Source organism: Dasypus novemcinctus, chromosome 15, assembly GCF_030445035.2.
Source record: "Dasypus novemcinctus isolate mDasNov1 chromosome 15, mDasNov1.1.hap2, whole genome shotgun sequence".
Taxonomy (NCBI): Eukaryota; Metazoa; Chordata; class Mammalia; order Cingulata; family Dasypodidae; genus Dasypus; species Dasypus novemcinctus.
In genome coordinates, this window is record NC_080687.1 from 102,686,187 (window position 1) to 102,700,548 (window position 14,362).

Below are 14,362 nucleotides of genomic sequence, written 5' to 3' on the forward strand. Positions count from 1 at the left end.
ATATCTTTAGGAAGTGATAGAAAATTAGCCCAGTGTTTGCTTATTTCTACATCTCACTATTTTGTAATCTTTAAGAATTCTTGTACTTATAGATCTGACATTTTCAGAGATATAATTTCTTACAATACCAATAAGACCTTTTTATCTCTTGCATTTAATGCATTTGATAATAACTATGGGGTAATTTTTTTAAAGATTCCATGTAATTAGGTAAAAATACTATTTTAGCATAAAGCAATAATTTCTAATAATTTCTGTCCTATAAGTCCAAAAATGTTCCACAGATCATTTTGTAAGAGAGTTTGCAAATTTTTACTTAGTCCACATAGATTTTTATATTATTTACATTTTCTTTAATGACTTTTCTGGCAGTGTAGAAATATTAATGTTTGGCAAGCAACATAAAAATAGAATTGAAACATTTATATTTATTTATATGTCTGTGTGTACAGATTTATTTACTCTACTGCTTAGAGGCTGCAGATCATCACTGAAGAAAATAGATCAGTCCCAGCCCATGTGGAGATTACATTCTGAGTGGCAGGTGGACAAAAAACTGTTACTTACAGTATGTATTATCATGTGATGATAAATGCTATGGAGAAAAATAAAGCAGCAAAGGTGAAGGGGTGGCACAAAGGTGTTTAGAAGACAGGAGGTTTGTTTTGATATATTGTGGTCAGGAAATGCCTCACGGAGAAGATGACATTTGAACAAAGACTTACAAACAATGAGTAAACCCTGTTGGTATCTGGGGTAGGAGCCTTTCTGGGGTGTGGTCAAGCACCAGCCAAGGATATGTAGCTTTGTGGCTGTGATCAAATGTACAAGAGGGAGAACAGTAGTCAATAGTATCAGAGAGTTTATAGGGGCCAGATCTGACGCCTGTTTAAGCTTTCAGCTTAATCTACAGATTTAATTTTCCATACTTTACTAAAGCCTTAACATTTATATGTATGTACCTCATCCTTGACCTTTGCAGATAGGGCAGAATATTCTTTATGAATCTGATTAAAGGTTAGAACTTTCACCTGAGACCCATTTAGAACATTAACAAAAATTTAAAATGGAATCTTATTAGGTATGTGGATGATAATCACATTAAGAATTGATGATGCTCTGAACTTGAACAAGCCATTTTGTATCCCCTCTGTAAAAGAAAACCAAAGTAACTAATTTGTTCATATTTGTCATTTTCCCAAATAAATCACAATCATCTTTGATTCCTGAATCCTTGAAATTGCTGCCATAAATAAGTACTTTATATTTCTCACTTATTCCTCTTGAGTGCATCTGAGCTGAAGAGTTCTTTGCCTCCTAATTGTTTTAGTGTGACAGTTTCATCCTCTGTATTACACATCACTATTTACCAGTATAAACCTAAAACACTGCTTTCACATATAGGATAAAATTCAGACTCCTTAGTTTGTCATCCCATGATCTTGCCCCTCAACCTTCTTTTCTAAGTCATTAAGCTTCCTTTCAAATGAACTTTTCCTGATGTCTCTGTTTTTCTACGTCCGCACCTTTATTTACACCAGTTCATCACCTCATGTCTCGCAACTAATTCTTGTACATTTTAAATCAGGCCATATCCATCAGGCACTGTTTATTTCTTGACTCCAACAGTCTAGCATGTTATTAACCTTTTTTTCCCTTATTACACTGGAGGGAATTTAACACTTTTGAGGGATTTAATATTTCTGTTTTAATTGTGCCTCATACCTGCTAACATATCAATGTTTTAAACTCGTTAGCAGTATGAATACAGAATTTAAGAAAATGAAAAAATGTAGGTGGACTGAAATAATTCAGAACCTCAAAATACCAGCCTAAATATTAGGTCTCAAAGTTCAAAGGTTAATTTTATGCTGATAAGTGAAATAGTTGATACTTTTTAAAGTATCAATAGTTGATACTTTGTTTTCTCACATAATTATATGTGGACCAGCCATAGTATATTTTTAAGATTGTAGCACATGAAAATAATGAATCATCTATTTCAGGTTTCTGATAATGCAAAAGCAATTAATTTATATATATTATTTTCATAAGTAATTCATGTCTGCCTTATAGTGTTGTTTATAATGCTTAAAAAGTGGAAGAAATTTTAAAGTATACAATAGTAAAAGGTTACTTAAATAGCATGCTTATTGGAATACTATACAACTACTTTAAATATCATAGATGAGTTTCATGAAATAGAAAGTTGTATATGATTGATAAAAGATTACCAAATCGGTACAGAATAAGTGCCAGATAGATTATAAACAGACTTACTAAACTGTTTTTTTCACTGGTTTACTCTGGATATGTGATAAATCTTATTGTAAAGTTGGGGGGAAAATACATCTTATTTTCTATTTGTTTTTTAAAACTATGTAAATGAGCATGAATTTTTGTGACTTCCTTAAGTTTGTCTTTTGAAAAGGAAAGGGAAATTCTTGAAAACTTAAAAATGATTATTTGAAACAGTATGACCATCAGTAAATCATCCTTTTGGAAATCTGTAAGTGGGAATTCTATCATGGGAAGAACTGAACAGATAATTTCAAAATCAGATAACTTTCAAATCAGCTTTAAGGAAGCAGTTTGCGCTAAGTTATTAAATCATTGTTGAAAAGGAATTCAAAAATCATTTCTTGAATTCTTGGTTGAGAGGTTCACTGTTATTTCCCCACTTTTACAGCTTCCAAAACCTCAAAAGGTAAGTATAAGAAAAGGGGTAGGTAAATCTATTTTAATTTTGAAACTGTTATGTAAAGAAACAAATCTGATTTACAGTTATGAGTATTTCATAATGTAGTGAAACTGACTTTAGATTTTAAAATTAAGAATTTTTCTGTTTAGAAATAGTTTTAAATTTTCCTATAAATGCCTAGGCATAAAAACCTTTTAAAAGGCAAGAAATCATTGAAAAGTCACATTTTTATGAAGGTTAACTACCATTATTAGTCTTATAATAATTGCCTTCTAGATGTATATTTGGATTAGAGAATTTATTTTGTATTTCTTAATCTAATTAGTTATTGTGCCAGGAACTAGGAAGAGTGCTCTAGAGAAAAGATACCACAAGAGTATCTCCAAAAATTCTTCTCTGAATCTGAGGTTTACATAAAAAATACCACTAATTTATAGTCTATGCCATAATATTATTCTGAATGAATGTATAATAGTTGAATTTATTAACTTTTTTCTGAAGATATTGTTAATTTGACGATACAGAAAGATACATCTTGTTTACCTTGTGGCTTCTTCCTTTACCACCCCTGCATGCCCTGTTCAAGTGTATCTCTGCATAGTGTGAGAAGTATTTCGAGACAAGGGAGATCGCTGAAGAGTCTTGGGCAATTAAGCAAGAAAAATGCCTAGTGAAAGATATACTGTTGAATATTTGTTCAGGGAGAGAAATCTCAGACCAGCATATTAAGTTATAGCTTTGTTTCTTCCTTTGTACTTAAATAATCACATCAAATTTATAAGAAGCTCGAGTTCTTATAAATATCAAATTGTGGAATTCACATTTGATATTCAAAAACATTAATGTTAAAAAATAACTGACTTTTTATCGGGCGGGGGGAGGGAATGTGAAGGAGAAGTCACCAGAACAGGCCTTTAGTATAGATTTCAAGTCAGATATTCAGTTATACCACATTAGTGTGCATTTTAGTGGATATTGCATTCTTTGAAAAATTAAAATACCAAAAAGACCCCAAAATCAAGCTTCAGTTCCCGACATTTAGGCTATCAGAACTTTTTTTCTTCTTTTGAATTTGTGATGGGTTCAGATAATTCCAAAACTCAAGGAATTTGAAACTTTAGAAATTGATAGCTAATTCTTTCTAGAAATTATGTATAGGTATATAACTTCAAGAAAAAAGTTTAATGATTTTAAAATACTTCTTATATTCATTAAGAAACTAAATTCCTTCAGTGTTCTCTGTTCTTTATCTTCAACATCATCGAATGATCTTGATTTCTTGATAGCGAAGTTGGAGGATTTAATTTTAATTAGGTAAGGATTCAGAAGATTTCAGAACTAACATGCAGGTTTCTTCATTTATTAGGTTAATGAGCTATTGCTTTTCTTGCTAATAAACCCTTATTTCTCCAAACCATGTTGATTAGAAGTCTTGATATGTTTGTCTCATGTCAGGACACGTATAGAGTATAGATGTGAACCAACTAGAATGCATTCAAAGAATGGAAAGAGACAAAGTTTTCAAATATATGTCTGGCTGAAGGCACTGAGAAGCTTGTCTGAGAAAAAGACAATAGCAATCTTAAGGTTGATATATTCTGTATTGTACTAGAAGGCAAAATTGGGATCAAGTTCAGGGAGGAAAATATAAACAAGCAAGGGCTTCTTGCCAGCTATGAATTTGTTCATTATGGAAACAGACTGTCTTACAAGGACCTTAAAACTAATGAAGTAGGAAAAAAAACTTAGTCAATGGGATTTAAAGGATATCTTTTAAAAGAAAAATCAGTGCATTGGCTTGGACAGATCCATGTCTTTAAAATGTAAGGACATTTATGCTTAACAAGGGACAGTTTTTGACTAAAGAAAATGATAGAGAATTTTCTGGAATATTTTGTCTTGTTTTAGGATAGTTTTTACTGGAAATGAATGGCACAGTTTTAACAGAACTGACAGTATCTAAGGATGATCCGAGAAATGTTTCCAGAAGCACATATCACTTGTCTGAGACCTATAATGTAGTGAAAATAATACTAGAGCGAGGGACATAGTTTTTAAGGATTGCTTCTTGAAAGTCACTGGAAATCTAATATAGAACTGGATCATTAAGTTTTCATTTCCCTCTTAAAACTGCAAAGAGGATAAAGGTCAAAATTTTGGATAAACTTAACAGGAAGAAATCAAGTCCACAGAAATGTTTAATCTTAGTTTTGAATTGGGAGTGAGTTGTGTTGTAGTATCATTATATTACACATGAGCATTATATGATACTTGTATTCCAGAATGCATGGACATTACTAGGACTGCAGAGCTGTAGCTTGGGCTTGAGCAATACCACTCTTGGAATTACCTTTCTGTAGTTAAATACAGAAGAATTCCACTTCAGCTTGAAGCTCTTCTCATCCTATTAGGTCTATAATAGGTACTCATTTATTTGTGAAATAGAGTTCTAGGAAGATTAGACTCAACTCTGAAATTGACAGTGAGGCTAGTTGATTCTGGCATCAAATGTGCAGGAAATAATCATTTCATACTCTCTTTGCCAATTTTTTTAGTCTAAATCATTGTTGAGACTTGATTAAGCAATGTTATGGCTTGGCTGAGAAGATAATATCTTTTAATGCAGGTCTTTTTTTTGTGTTTACTCCTTAGGATGTTAGTATTTGAACTGAGTTTTTACAGTTCAAATACTTTTCATACTCTGATTCTCTTCCGAATTATATGTAAGATTCTTCATATAGGAGAGATTTGTAAACCATTTTTTAAGTACTATGCATTGTATATCATATAGAATACATTCCCTACATTCAAATATAGGCAGCTAATGTAAGTAAACCTAGAATAGAACTGCAAGAGAATCTAAAAGCTACTTACTTTTTTTCTAATAGGAGCATCCTACCATGTTGCACAATAATGAACATCAGCTCTGCACATTTGTTAATATTTATTTGCCCTCTGGAAAATAGGCCAGTAAAATTTTATTGTTATTTTGAATGGTTTTTTAGTAAAAATAACCCAAATCAATCAAATCACCAAAACATTATTTTAGTATCTACCCCTTAGGGTTGTAGAGATGAATTTTTTGAAGTGTGCATGGAAACCACTTAAGCTTTAGGTGCTGCTATTAGTGGTAGAAATAACTGGTAACACACTGAGTGTTTACGCATTGCCAGAAACTTTTACATGTATTAACTAGCTTCGTTCTCTAAGCAACCTATGAGGGAGGTACATTATTATCCCCATTTTATAGGTAAGGAAACAGTCACAGGGAAATAGCATGCCTCTTGTCACATAACACTTAGTATGGAAGTGGGGGAGTCAGAATCTAAGCTCAGGTAATTTGATTGCAGAACTCATGATCTTAGTAAATACAACTACAACCTCTGTCCTATAGCTAAGGGACAGGAGAGAGAAAACGAATATACGTATTAAGCTGTATAATGCTCAAAATATCCTCATAACCAAAATAGGTCATTCCCCCTCACCCCCATATGATGGGATTTCCTCAACTTATAACGAAAGATGAAATAATTTTCCAGGGTTCATATGTGCTCATTGAACCCAGATATTCATGTGCTGTCATTTACTGCTTCCATTGCAATAGAAGCTAGGGAAATAATGACATTGGACTTCCTGTTCTGGAAAGGAAGAAGTGCTAGAGACAATCTGATTTTTTTGGATTTTGTTCTAAAGAATGTCATAATAATAAGCTTGTATGTGGAAATACTATACCAAGCACAGTTTTTCTTAGATGTTCCACTTAGAAGTATGGTTAAGTAACACTGGGGATGGGATTTGCTTGTATCCTTGTCCTTCTGTATGTGTTTATGGTCATGGCTATTATATGTATAGATATACACAGCCCTTAATAGTGTAATCTTTCCTTGAGAAAACTGCCCTACAACTGTCTGGAGTTAGTCTACCTAGTCTCTAGGTTACTGTGTCATACTTGGTTGTGTTTGTAAGATGTCCAAAAGTCTTAACATCAATACTATCTTGCTAACACTTAGATAGGAGTCCCTTTTTGGAATCTCATCAAAATCTAGGAAGAGGAAATAAACCTTTTGCAGCTAAAGGGCTGCAGAAAAACTAATGAGATTGGGACTAATCTGAGTCATAAACTTATTTTGGAAATTGCCCTATCCCTAAAGTATTATCTCACATACCATTTTCTTAGTATTTCATTTCAGTTTTTAAAATTGAACTTCTGTCTGGCAAGGCTTCATCATTTCATTCTACCTTTTACAGAACTATTTCATATAGTATAGCAAATTCTTATTCAGCCTTCAAAAATTTTCTCAGCTATTACTTGAGAAGGGTAACTTCCCTGCCTACCACATAGAAAATTAATAACTCCCTTTATAATAGTTTTATTTTATTGTTATATTGTGCCTATTTGTTTCCATATTGCCATTAGACTGTAAGCCTTATGGGCGTGAACCCAGAGACCGAATCTTATTAATTCAACCTATTTGGTGACTTATGTAATAAATATAGCTAGTCACCTCCCATAGTACTCGTTAATAAGTTGAGTCCCTTCCTTGTTAAATAAAATACATGGATATCAATTTTAGTATGGCTACCCAGTTATCAATGAGTCACTGGCCAGATAGCCAGAAATTAGATTTTTACTTTTCAGTGGAATTCGTCCAGGCTTTATTAGTTAGAATCTATTTATAGATCACCAATATCGCAGTTTCATTGAAAGATCAAGAGAAATGAAAAAAAGTACTTGCAAAGTAATGTAAAGTTTTGTAAAGTTTCTTTATTTTTCATTGAGATGATGTACGAGTTGAGGAATAAATTTCACAAAGCATATGTATGTGTTTTTTGTTGTTTTTTTTTTAAATTTTACATCCTAAGTTAACAGAAACTTGGACAGTTGTCTCTTTAATAGACTAGAATGAATTCCCAGATGGTCTTTCTGAGATGTTACAAGAAAGTACTATAGAGGGCAGGAATTCCAGTTAGCTTTGCTACCATTGCAAAATTTAGGGTTAAAAAGTATTTGTACTTAAATTTTCTGTTTATTTCCATTTCATCTGACTGATCATGTCTTTTCTCTACAGTAGATTACTTAAGACAACTTCACAATCAATATCAGCCTTGCTTGGGCTGATGAATCCATATTAGCTTATATGTTAGACGCCAGCCAGAACTGCAGTTATATAATCTCTGTTTCTACCACAGGAGGAAGCAGTTTTCATTTGCATCTCTACTACTAGGATCATAGGGTGTAACCCTGTTTCCTAGTATTGCATTTTTGTTCTTTTCTTTTTAATCTCCCAGCCTGAATTTTACCTGCCTGCTGAAATCCACAGTACCCACCAGCACTTCAGAATATTTGCCCTCTGGAGCCTGTCTACTGAAATTCCATGGCATTTCAAATGCTTTGCCCTATATTGGAAGATCATCTGCCTCTGAACTCTACTTTTGTTTGGGGACCAATGCATATTCCCAGATTAACTAAAACTAAAACTCTAGTCTTAATACCCTGCTTGCTTTATATAGTCTTTTGGGTGAATTTCATTTTGTGGCTTCTGTTGCTCTCATAGCCAATTCCTTCCATATGAGACATGACCTAATTGTTAATGAAATATTTAGGTGTTTTATAGTTAACAAATGTGTTCTTTATAATTTTCTTGATATTTCTTCCACTCTAAAATTAATTTTATTTTTAAGGAGTTTATCTAAAATTATCTGCTCACCACAGAATAATACTCATTACCCTCGCCATTTTTAGATAGGGAAAAGGCCTAAGATGTTGCATGTAATAGGATTTTGACATCAAGATTCTAAATACAACATGTGGCACATGGCCTACACTTAGTAAGCTTTAGGTAGATAATTGCCAAATAGAATTTTCCCAGAGATCTGTCAGAGGAAGCATGAGAATGCAATGAAATCATCGCATAACCTTATCCTCAATCCAGACTTAGATAGTTGTTAGCCATGGAGCGATCTAAAGTAGAATCTTACGTTAGAAGACCCTTATTTTGCTAAATCTGCTTTTGATGCGTTGTATTTCCTGTCTTAGTATGATAGTATTTTGAATTTAATTGTGCTGTTTAAATTTTTATAATTTTAATTTATTAGAAGTATTTATCGTTTTATACTTTGTTATCTGATCTGCTATTTCAAGTTAACATAATTTCCTTGCACATAGAAGGACATTCAACTTAAATGGTTTGAAAGCATAATTGATGTATAGTAGATTTCCAATGTTTGAATTAATATTAAATGAATTAATGTGATTTAGCTGGTGGTTTTAATAGGTGGTTTTAAAATTCTGTTAAAAAATTATAATTTTAGAGAATTTTGTTTTCTCAAAGATTTTTCTTTTAATATTTAGTAATTTCTATTTAATTTCTTAAACTTGAAAAGGTACAGGTTCTCAGAGAAATTAAAATGAATTTTTTAGATTGAATAATTCTTTTTAGCTGTATTTTGTATGCTGTTACTTCTTTGGGGGGAAATTGCTCTAATGTAGGCATGTCCAAAGAAATAATTTAGAATGAAGATTCAAGAATTTGTATAAGAATTAAAGATAACATGCAAAATCAAGTAAATATTAGAAATGAAAGTATCCATAGATGTGTTGATAATTCTTGGTATGAGAACCTGCAAGTTATTTTTTTTTTTTACCATTTTGTCTTCATTTTTTAAGCCTCAGACAATGATATTTCTATTTAATTCTTATTCAGTAACGCATGTACAACTCTTTATTCGTCTAACAAGTCACTCTGTTCATAGGCACTTGCCTCTGATACTGGTCCCTTTAATGTCATCATGGTGCAGTTTATTAATGATAATAATTGACCTTCCCACTGGATGAAGCAAAACAAAAGGCTACCATGTGGTATAATAAATTCATAGCTGTCTGTATTATTCTGAAATATTTAGGTAGCTTGGTAACTTTGCCAAAGAAATGGCCATGTTCAAATACTTGAAAATTGACTGTTATTGGTTAGTTATGTGCCCTAAGCAAGTTGTCTCTCTCCAAGCCACGGTTTTCTAAATAGTAAGTAACAGTTTAACTTGTCATGTCCCAAATTTTATAAATATAAAACTTGTCTTCCAAAAGATCCATTTTGCAAGTAATTCAGTACACTGACATATTACTTGTAAAAGCAGGGAGAAAGGTTAAAAAATCTTGTATACCAATAGGAAAATATCCATATCACCTTAGAATTTTAGAAATTATATTTTTAACTTTGTCATTTTAGAAAACATCTTAGATTTGTTTCTCCTAACCTTTGTCAGACCAACACTTTGACTGTGTGAGACATTGTTAACAGAACGGAAAACCCCCACTGGAACTTGAAGAAGGAAAGGAATGGTAAATGAAAATAATACATTTTTTAAATGTTTTTTTTAATAAGACAAAACATTTTATTAAATTGATAGAACATTCTGGCACACTGAATGATTTAATTAAGTTTACAAAAATCTTAAACCTTGTTTGAATATTTTCTAAAAGAATAAAAATTACAATATTTCACTATAGTTTTCTTGCTTTAATAAGCAGAGTATGCTTAAATATCTTTGGATTTTATGAGTAAGCTTATTACTAAGTCTTTTAAAGTATTATGTAATATAGGTAGAATAGTTTTAAGAATTATGCTGAATATGTTTTAAGTCATGTAATCTAGAGGATGTTAGTCTCAAAATAGAGTGCAAGTGACTAATTCAGATTAACTAAAGATTTAATTCAAAGAATTCCAGTTTCTTTTAACCAAAATTTCACTTTATTCTAAAGTGAAGAAAATTGCATTGTATTTATGATTTGACAGCACATTTGAGACAATCTCCAAAAGATGCAAATAATAAATCTTTTCAGTTATAACATTGTTTGTAAATATGCCATGTACTTTGAAATCCCACAGCCAGAAGCTGTTTGGGTCGGGGGGAGGGGGTTATCAAGAATGACTACTGGTTTTGATCATGGCTATGTTACGTATAAGATAGAGTAGAACTGTTTTATTCAAATGCAAATCTATTTTGAGTAGTGTGAGCGGAGGTTGTGCTCATTTGAGATTTCAAATTCTGTAAATAACAATGAATATGACAGTTTCATCAAAAATGGTTATTAAAATACTACTTTAAAATGCCTTGAGTTTTCTGTTGGCACTTTTCAAAGGAAATACTCTTTTATTACTAATATTCAGGGCCTATTCTATGCCCAGGACTTAACTCAACTTTCCCTGTTGGCAAAGAGCTTTTCAGCCTATATGGGAAACTAGAGGAAAATGGAGAATAAACTCTTTCTTGCTAAATTGAAGTACAGTAGAAGCTCAAAGGAAATGTGACTTTAGTCATAGAAGAACTTTTCAGAGGAGGTGGAAGAATAGCTGGGCTAAAGGTTGTAAATAATTGATTTGGAGAAAGGAAAATAATGTGAGACTTTTGAATGTAGAAAACAAAACCAACTAAGGCATGACCAAGAAAGGATGAGTAAAGTAGATAGAATAGATTGAAGGCAAAGAGTATCAAGAAATAGGAAGGGAAATGAATATAACCATGTTTGAGATTATTTTCCTTCCTTTGCATAAGGTGCCCTTGTTTCTAATTGAAGAAAACAAGAGTATGTGGATTGCTGGCAGCCCTTGGAGAGCCAAGGTGTGATGTTTTGAAGAAAAAGACCAAAACTTGTAAGAAATATTGGAAGGAAATCTAGGCTTAAATAAGACAAGTTTATCCTAAATGATTAGGGGGTATATGGCTCTTAACTAAGCAAATCAGGTGAGAAATCTTAAGAGGAAAGGGTTGCATAGCCAAAATTATACTCGGGGATGTTTTTGTCCTTATACAAAATTATACTCGGGGATGTTTTTGTCCTTATACAAAATTATACTTGGGATGTTTTGACCTTACCACCATGGGAATGATTGTCAGTTAATACCATAGTACTATTGTTAAGCCAAATAGAAATACTCCTTTTTCAAACCTCACTCCGATTTGCATTCAAGCCTTAGTTCAATATATTTACTCTTAGAATGCCCTTTCCCTCACCTTCAACTGTCTACTACCCCCTGCATGAAATTTCCCAGATCACTTTTTCTTCAGCCAGAAATACCATTTATTCCTCTTTTTTGTACTCCCATAACTGACTTCAAATAATTAACCCAGCCTCCCTTGTGGGTAGGGACTATCTTATTTTTTATTGTATACTCTGCAAGCCTAGTATTGTGTCTTGAACATAGTGAGTGTTTGATAAATGGCAATTGATTGCTGAAGATCATCAGTGATACCTTTGTGATAAAATAGTATGCTTTGGAAAAGCTGAATACTAGCTAGATAAAAATAGAAATGCCCCAGCTCTTTAGTAGTAATTTAGAAGTTTTTTACCTTTTATAAGCTTCCCTTGGGGCTCCTCATTTGTGATGCCATGCCTCAAGTCTTAGCTAACTTAGAGGGTCTTTTTTTCCTTTTTTAAATTTTTTTAATTTTTTAACCAAAGCCAGAAACTTGTAGGTGGGTATATGAATAGTCAGAAGGCCTGTGAAATTTTGATACCCTTTTGAAGGGCCTTTAGTGATCTGATTGTTTCTAAGCTTTCCAATCAAGTCAATTACTATGAGATATTTAGCTCTTTTCTAATAGTCTTTATTTGTGTGTTTCTGAGGAGCTAGGAGATGTTAATAGAATGGAAAGTCCTTACATTAAAAAATACTTCTCATGGAACACCATACCATAATCATAATGTTTATTGCGTATCCTTGTAGGTCTTTAAGGGACTCCTAATGTTCATGGAATGCTTCTGAATGCCTCTGCCTACTGAAGCTACCTAACTGAGTGAAATTGGCTTTCTTATAAACTTTCTTGGACAATTATATGAGACCATCCAAGTCACACAAAAAGCTTTCAGAAATTTAAGAAGGCAGAGGGAATGGTGGATCAAATATGTAGCTTTTGTTAGATGCAGCAACATGCTTTCAGGTTGTATTTACAGTATAATAAGGATTTATTTTTATGTACCTTTAGATCTTTTTCATTTATGTCTGTTTTCAAAAACTTGCATGTTATATATATAGTTTAAAGTCTATTGTTGCTCTTGGGACCTTGAAGATGTTTGACATATTTGCGATACTTAAGTTTTAGCCAAAAGTCAGGAATTCAACCAGCAATTAAAAGACGATTCCTATGGCAAAGCAGTTTCCCCTCTATATTGATTTGCTTTATGACCTGGTTTCCAGGCATGAATTTTTACATCACCACCGCCCCCAAAAAAAGGTGAAAACTGACTATACCATGGGTACCTAGAACACATGGAGAAGGAACTGAGACAAAGCAGACAATAAACATTGTCTGTACAGAACAGAGTGCCTGACAACACCTCACTAGTAGTGGGCAATAAATGTCACTTGAGAAGATCCCCTCAGCACAAAATTGTAAGTAACTTTGGGGACTTACAGGGGAATGGAGAGATGACACTGCTGACTCAATAAAAATGTATTCATTATGTAATTTCTGGCCTGCATGCTTATAAATTAAGATGCCCCAAGTTGTCAAGGAATGGATTTTCTTCGTTTGTGGGTGAGAATGTAAGCCAAAATAAAGTGCAGCATTCCTCAGAAAGTAACCTGGGATCTCTGCCATAAGACCTGAAGCAAAGGTTATATGAATTTGGATAACTAGTTTGTAACTAGGTTATTGGGCCTTTGCCTAGAAAACCAATTAAAGAACTTTGGTCTTGATATATATAGCAAGGAATGGGGAGACATTATAGTGTTTGAAACAAAGTGATGAAAGTTGCCTTTTTTAGAAGTTAGATGTGGTAGTACTATATATAGAAGAAGGCTTCTAAGGAATAAAGTCTGGTGGCAAGGAAACTGGTCATGTGACTGTTACAGTTATCTAAGAAGAAAATCTGAACAGAGTAGTGACAATGAGAATGGAGGTGAAAGGTGTCACTTAAAGAGGACAGTTAAGAGAAGCTAGTTAGGAAAAGATGTTGAATCCTATTTTGTAATACTGCATTTAAGGTGATATGTGGGCATTGTTTGAAATGACTTGATTAAAGGCCACTATATGCGGAACTGAAGTTCTATGTAAGAGTCAGGGCTGGAGTGGTGAATTTGGCAGTTATCCACATAGACCTGATAAGATAAGGTGAACTGGCCAAAGCTTTTAAATAAGGGTAATATGTCCCTTAACAAAAAAACAACTATATGCATACATTTATGTAAATGAACTAATAATTATGTAATCTTAAGTAAAACATTTCCAAAATTGAATTAAAGCTCCCTTCTATCCTTAAAGTGCCATATCTCAATCTTGTGCCTGTAAGAAGATCCCTACACTTTTATCAGTTATGAGGATTAAAGACTGAAATGTGTTAATTCTCTTGAACCTCACCTTCTCTTCTATTAATAAACAGACTTTGTGCCCAGTGTTAGACTGAGGGGATGAAGTAGAGAATTTAAAGTCTAAATAAATCAGTCAGTTAAAACTGTAAAATTGGCATGGCTTTATTTCTCAAATTGAAAGGCAAGTAATTCAATTGGGGGAAATGTGCTGGTCTCTAGTTTCAAGAAACTGTACAGCACAAAGACCTGGCATTCTGGCTAAAGAGCTGTAATAATAAACAGAAATTTGAAAACCAGGAAGACAAGTTTTCCAAGAGTACAACTGTGGCATTTCAAAGGAGATTTAACAAGA

At 32.9% G+C, this 14,362-nt stretch overlaps 1 long non-coding RNA gene and 1 other non-coding gene across 8 annotated transcripts in view; one reads left to right on the forward strand and one right to left on the reverse strand.

Moving 5' to 3' along the window:
- The window catches only part of LOC101413737 (uncharacterized), a 99,806-nt gene that overhangs the window by 65,395 nt on the left and 20,049 nt on the right, over positions 1–14,362 (forward strand). For 2 of the 7 annotated variants that reach the window (XR_011645875.1, XR_011645876.1), the window contains 4 exons: positions 453–568; positions 9,965–10,040; positions 11,255–11,352; positions 12,898–13,168. This is a non-coding gene — a long non-coding RNA (uncharacterized lncRNA). Of the gene's footprint in view, positions 1–452; positions 569–9,927; positions 10,041–11,254; positions 11,353–12,426; positions 13,169–14,362 lie in introns of those variants that run through there. The other 5 variants (XR_011645874.1, XR_009180744.2, XR_009180745.2 and 2 more) reach the window with 4 other exon arrangements.
- Positions 1–14,362, reverse strand: part of LOC101412592 (uncharacterized) — a 45,917-nt gene that overhangs the window by 10,126 nt on the left and 21,429 nt on the right. The gene's annotated exons all lie outside the window — the stretch shown is intronic.